The sequence below is a fragment of the Ooceraea biroi genome, chromosome 1 (assembly GCF_003672135.1).
Source record: "Ooceraea biroi isolate clonal line C1 chromosome 1, Obir_v5.4, whole genome shotgun sequence".
Classification (NCBI taxonomy): Eukaryota; Metazoa; Arthropoda; class Insecta; order Hymenoptera; family Formicidae; genus Ooceraea; species Ooceraea biroi.
Window position 1 is genome coordinate 16,233,469 of NC_039506.1, and position 6,785 is coordinate 16,240,253.

The 6,785-nt window shown below is 39.8% G+C and overlaps 1 long non-coding RNA gene across 1 annotated transcript; it reads left to right on the top strand.

The window, feature by feature from the left end:
* Nucleotides 1-3,172: 3,172 nt before the first annotated feature.
* Nucleotides 3,173-6,048, top strand: LOC105274933. Its single transcript, XR_893147.2, has 3 exons — nucleotides 3,173-4,463; nucleotides 4,534-5,496; nucleotides 5,619-6,048. It is a non-coding gene; the product is annotated as an uncharacterized LOC105274933 (long non-coding RNA).
* Nucleotides 6,049-6,785: the final 737 nt, after the last annotated feature.

Below are 6,785 nucleotides of genomic sequence, written 5' to 3' on the forward strand. Positions count from 1 at the left end.
TCCGATGGGCTGACGGACGTACGAGCGGATGGACGTACGAACGGATGTACCAACGGACCCATCGTACTAACTGGAACCAGAGGGCTTTTACTATCCTGTCCGTTATGTCTGACGGCTTACGCGACACGGTAGCTCGCGGGTCCAGTTCGATGGATCGATACATGTCGACATCCAACCGGTCGATCGGCCCGCGACCGGCGTGCCGGCCGGACAATACGCGAATTTATTTCATTGCTGGATCACAGCGATCGGTAATCGAAATCGGCGAGCGTTGACTCTCTCCGAACGATTTGTTGATAAACTTGCCGTGCTTGTACGGCAACAATGGCGGATGTATCGGATGTACACCAATGTATCGTGGCCGCACAAGAGGCTTACAATTAGTGCGAAAGCAACAGCTTTTCGCGATTAATCGAACAACGCAGGAATAAATAAAAGAGATCGAAGGAATTATTGTAGCAATTAGAAATTGTCATTGGTCCCTTTGTTGAGGCGAAACTCGGTTTGAATTATTACAGCTTCGATTCGAAGGGAACGCGAGGGTCTGATATACGCATACACGCTCGTCCAAGCCTCAATCAGTACGTACATGTACAGGTAAGAGCGTACGGAGATTGAGGGAGGGAAGCAAGAAATAGAGGCAAAAAACGAACGCGTGATATACAAGTTTGTGCAAATTGTCGAATATTTCATGGGATCTAGCGGCAAGCACGCGTGCGCGTAGCAGTTTTGGGATTCACGGTATTTCGCAATAGCGAAAGTTTTTTGTTATTTATTACCACGTGTCTGTAGAATAATGCGTTGCGTAGTCGCCACATGTAATCGCAATGCTGTTTTCGTTTTTAATGTAAGAATATGTTATCAACACCAGCCGCGCAACGGCTCGTTATAACACGTTACTTGTGAACCGTATAACGTTCAAGCTGAGAGTGCTAGAACTTTGAGTCTTGTGTCTATGAATCGATACGTCTATCTGTTCTCTTGCTGCGTATAATTCCGAACACAGAGCGACAGGTCCAATATTTTCCGTCCTTCTTTCGCTTTATCCTACAATTCGATCGCATTTTGCGTCCCATCGATGATATCGCGCGTTAGCATTCGATTTTTCCGCGAGCTAACCAATGTCGGTTATGTTATCTAGAGAAAGAGGTAGCGAAACGCAAAATAAAGTAGAGAATTGAAAAGACAGTACAATGCGTGCGATTGATCTTTCATACGTTATTATGGAATAACGTTATTTGGAAACATTTATCACACACAATTTCTTGAATTTATACGTTGCATAGAGAAAGAAAGGGGGGGGGGGGAGTGAAAAGGATAAGAGAAAAGCACGTCTATGCGCGTGGTCTTTAATCCCAATTTTTATACTCCTTTTTGAAGCAATAATTGTTAGATTTGCGGAAAAATTGGTTGTCATATGCTATCTAAATATATAAAATATGCAATAACTGCCATCTCTTTAATATAAAGCCAGACTATCCTAGACGTAACTAAATATAAAGTTTACCGCTTAAATGCTATTTATCTATAAAACGACTTTTAAGAATAGATGTTTGGCGAATAATAAATTTTCTAATTAGAAATATTAATAATGCACAAATAAAAATAAAATATCTAAAAGAGCGCAAAGTGTTATATATTTAAAAATATTTATGATTTAATTAAAACCTTTCTCTCCTCCCACTTTTTCTCTAGAGATACAAAGAGACTAATTCCTACCGGCAATGCGTAGTTATTGTTGGTGTATTCATTATGTACCGTAATGCATAAATTTTAATATCCTAATACTCTCGATATACAGCGAATTTCAATAAATCCAGTGGATTTTTCTGCATGCATATTTGGCGGATTGTCTGCTACATTTGTAGCGAGTAGATAGAAAATAATAATAATTCTGCTCATTAAATATAATTGATTGATTTAATCTCATCATCAGTTATATCTCAACAGATAGATTTTCGCAAAACAGTCGTCCTTATCTAATACATTTTAGTTATCGCGTGTCACTTTGTAACGTTTAAATACAATAGTTTAATCATTTATTATACATTTTTGACAGTTTTAATGTAATTTCAATAAATAGTAATCAGTAATTAATTATAAAGCTAAAAACTTAGCAATTAAATTAATTTTATTACTACAAATGTTATTTTATTATTGTAAACTAATCTGGCCTCGTTAATATGTAATAATGAAACGAGATATGTTCGAAAATATGAAATACAAAACAATGTCCGCTTTGCAAGAAAGAAATTGTGCGTTCCTTTTCGTAGTTAGCGGTCGTGAGAATGTACACGGCATATCTCACACTTCACAAGCGGTAGTTATTCATAGCAAGTTGCTAATAGTAATCCCAAGTAGTTAGCTACTAATTCTATAATCAATGTTGAATAAGTTCTTACGCATACGTATGTAAAAGTACGAATATACTCTGTACTTTGTAACATATAACATATGAATAAATTTCAAATTCTATTTCTGAGTATAAAATCTGACAGAGACGGCATAAACGATGCACTCAAGTAATAACAATTCTGTGTCTGTCGCATAGTATGATAAATAAATGAGTTTTAAAAATATTGAAATTTTGCGAATGTAATACCTCGTATTTCCAGGAAATTTTCGCAGTTTTCCAAAAGCAAGAACGAAATCGATCGTGTGGTATCTGGCAGTGACGATTTGCGGAATTGCCAACTTGGTAACAGAACCGTGAGAACGATGGAGACAGACATAAAACAACAGAGACAGAGAGAGAGAGAAAGAAAGAGAGAGAGTAGTATATGACATTAGCAACAAAAGAGTGAAGCAGAATAGAGAGAAATAGATGAAAAAGAAAGAGAATGGGTGTGAGATAGGGGAATGGTGAAACAGAGAAAAAGAGATAGAAATAAGAAGTGCGAGATGGGGGGGGGGACGGGAATAAAGAGAGTTAAAAAGAGATAAAGGGGATATAGAGAAACAGAGAAGACGAATAGAGACGGAGAAGAGAAGAGGAACAAAGAGGGGATCCAGGATCGAGAGCGATGTTCAGAAACCGCGACGGCATCGTCGTGGCCTCATCGACCTAACCTACTTAAGCGAGGGATACCCGCACGACGGTGGCGCTGTTATCCAAGAACGTCGTTCGTCGGCGACGACGTCGACGACGACGCCATGGAGCCTAACAAACTAACAGCTGTTCTCCAATGCATCCTTGTCTTTACGCATTTTCATTTTCTTTCTTTCTTTCTCGTTGTAGCATTATCTTTCTCATTTTTACAGGCCTCCTGTTTTTCCTTGCGATTATTTATCTTGCGTGTGACTTTACGAGAGAATTGACCATTTGAGAGTTACTTGTAAGTCTTAAGAGATTTCTGACGCAAGTTGGAGCGGCAAACTTGGGATGGGTAAAACGCAGAAAAGAATAATCTTTTTGATCGTTTGAAAAATAATTTTGCGTGAGTGTTATACCTGATGTTATACACTGATATAACGAAATATAGTATATTTATAGATATAGTACATTTTTGTCAATATATGCGTCCCTAACAACGAATGGTTTATTATCAGGTATTTTGCATAATTTCCGATCTAGAGATAAATTAGTAACGATGTTTGGAATGTGTACGTAAATGTAAACGACGAAATTCCGTGAGTACACAACAGCCGCGTTGGCGCGTGCGTTATGAATTTTGTTCGTTATTCACTCGATGCGCGTTTATTGCAAAAATCGCTCGAGATAAACGTCGTAGTGTATTGCGCCGGGAATGTCGCTAAATTTTGTGGATTTTCTGGGTAATTGGTTATAGAGACGCCAAGAGAAAATTAGGGTTTACGCTTATTTCTATAAAACATTGTACAATATAATGCCGTAATTATGACTTGTTAATAATAAATGGCCTATCATGTACGTCAATATTGATGTGATATTGCAACGACACATTTGTGTACGTATTAAAGTGAGACTTGAGCAGCTCTCGTTGCTCCTACTCGGCTTGTGCGTTAAGAAAATTGGGGAAAAAGCGTTAATATCGATGACGTAAGATTCGCGAGTCCGCCTGATTCTTTCCTTCCACGACATTAACCGCAGGGAGAAGTCGCTGAGACTGGGATTGGAAAACGTTACACCATGATCCGGGCGCGCGCGGCTAGAGCGGCCGAAGCGACTAGAGCTTGAGTCATAGAATGAATCATGCGTTATCCTCCATCCGCGCCTTACACATTCTTACGGAATGCATCTCTCCTCTACGTCGATACGCCATTTACAGCAATGCGTGGTCGAATTCCTTTTTGCACGTAAAGCTGGATAATTCGTCGACAATTTTTTTTGTTCCGCTTGCTTGATCAAATTAACGCATACATATCGTACGCACGTACGTTAATTCGGCACCACGCGAACGGATTCGTGCATCGTACAGGAGTTGACAGATGATAAATTATTAATCGTGTGACCACTGCGGATAGGATCACTCTGTTTTCGACAGGTACGTGATATTAAAACGTCTTCTCAAGTACCTTTTTAGTCATTAAATTTCAATCAATGCCTCGTTCTAGCGACGCACCAATTTATTATGTTTGAGTGCTGCCACACGGATACCGATATGCATGACTTGTCGACGTAAAAATCGAGATAATCGGAATTGCATTGTCTTGTACAGTGTTATTATTACAACATTGGGCGGCATCGATTTTGGAAAAAAAATTGTTAAGTAGTTCCAATTAAGATTGGAAGATCGGAAAGGTGCTCCGTCGAGCATTTCAGAAGCTTGCATATTTTTAATTAAGATTGCTCTTGTCTCAATTAATCCTGTACGTGCAATTGTATTATGTATATAAAATTCTATTTACTCGAATTATAATATTCTGTAAATAAACAACTTTTTGCCATACCTTTTTCGTGCTTTCTGCTTTTGTGTTGAGCCCGCACGATTTTGCGCATCCGGTCACGCGAATGTTCGTCCCGGCCGCGGAACGCGCTATACAAACGAAATATAATATAATGAAAGAAGAGTATCGCACAAGGCATAACAAAATATAAAAACATAGCGATATCGTATTGAGTTACGTATCGTAAAACTGTTAAAAACGTTACAAGGTATTTCCATGTAACTTATCGTTGACGAAAAAAGAATAACAAAAATGAAAAGATGCAAACGTAATTAAAGCTACAAGAACGGTTTGATTAAATTTGGAAAATTGTGGTAAAATCATGTTGCAATTTTCAGTCGAACCGTTTCACGAACAAAGAGATACCTGATATTCGTTTTGCACGCGATAATCGGTACGTGTACGCGGCCGTGGTTCGCTACGCGTCGCTACGTCGCCTCGCAAGGTCTCGACCTTGCGCGAATATGATCTTTCGCTTCGAAGAAGAGGAGGCTTCTCGTTGTAGCGGCGAAAAGTCTCGAGCGCGCGCTCTCGCTCGATAACGGAGATCTTCTTTGAGGTTAGAAGGCAGGCATGTGAAGCGCTCAAGTGAGTTTCCCATGCCGCGTGGCAACGTCGTACGACCGTAGTGTAAGTATGACGGGGCGCGTTGTTTATCAAAAATAAATTATCAAAAGAAGGATGTAGGCGCGAAGAGATAAAGCGCCGGACGGAATGGAGTGGATATACACCGCGTGCCTTCGCGCGTACAGGAAACTCCGGGGATCGAGGTACGAAGAGGCCGAGGTGGATGAGCGCGGCGGGAAGAGACTCAACGAAGACGAAGAGGACGAAGAAGCCGAAGAAGCGATGACCACGCGTGCGAGGCACAGGGGAACGGGGGAAGCCACGTGGACCGACCACGAAGAAGCAACTTACGGCGACGCATGGCCGCTACTTGAAGGACGGAAAGGTGGAAGAGCATCCTTTGGAACCGGTCCGTCTTCTCGGAGCTTGTTCCGAGCTGCGGTGCCAGGTGAAGCCAGAACGCGAGCCTTCGCGTCGCTTCTCGTCCTGGCGTGTCTTTGTGCATCTCGATAGACTCAAATGTACCAGCATACGGTCGATCGCAACAGTGCGATCGAACGATTGTTATCGATTTCATGAAAGAAAGAAAGAAAGGAAGGAAAACATAATTCTTCATATTTATAGTATAATAATTTTAATAATTATAATTTTTAATTTTTTATTTTTAATAATATTTTTAATAATATTTTTAATAATTTTAATATTTATTATAGTATAATAATTTCATCGCCATTCCAAACATGGATGTATTCTCGATATAGTTACTCACAGAGATTTATAGAGACCGACAATCGTACTGGCATACGGAATACGCGAGCATTGCTCAACATGTTCTAAAACACAATGAAAAATGCACAAATGTTTTGTCAGAAGAGTTGTTTGACAATTTTGTAAATGATGTAGGCAAACTTTGTTTGACCCTGTATTTCAAGGTACATGTTACGCTTTTCGTACTTGGCTCGGTGAAACATTATTTCGATTAGTTAATGAGAGAACTCGGCACAACTTTTGCGAGGAGTAACGGAATAAAACTGATCCTACCTCTTCGATACGTAGCTTATCATCATGATCGAAGAAATCGGTACTGTTATATAGCTAGAATATGCACTATCTCAGGTCTGCTCGTCTGGCATTTATATATAGTATCTGTAGTTTGCGTGCGCGTGCGTATGAAGTTGGACTAACCAGAATGTCACACCTTTCGTACATTGAATACATGTCACAGAATAATATTAGCTGTTCTAGTTACGGATGGCCATGAAATTTCGTACGATATTTAAATATTACATCACACAGCGTACGATATCCGCACGTGAATGTGAATAATGTTACGTCGTCTTTTTCAAAGATGC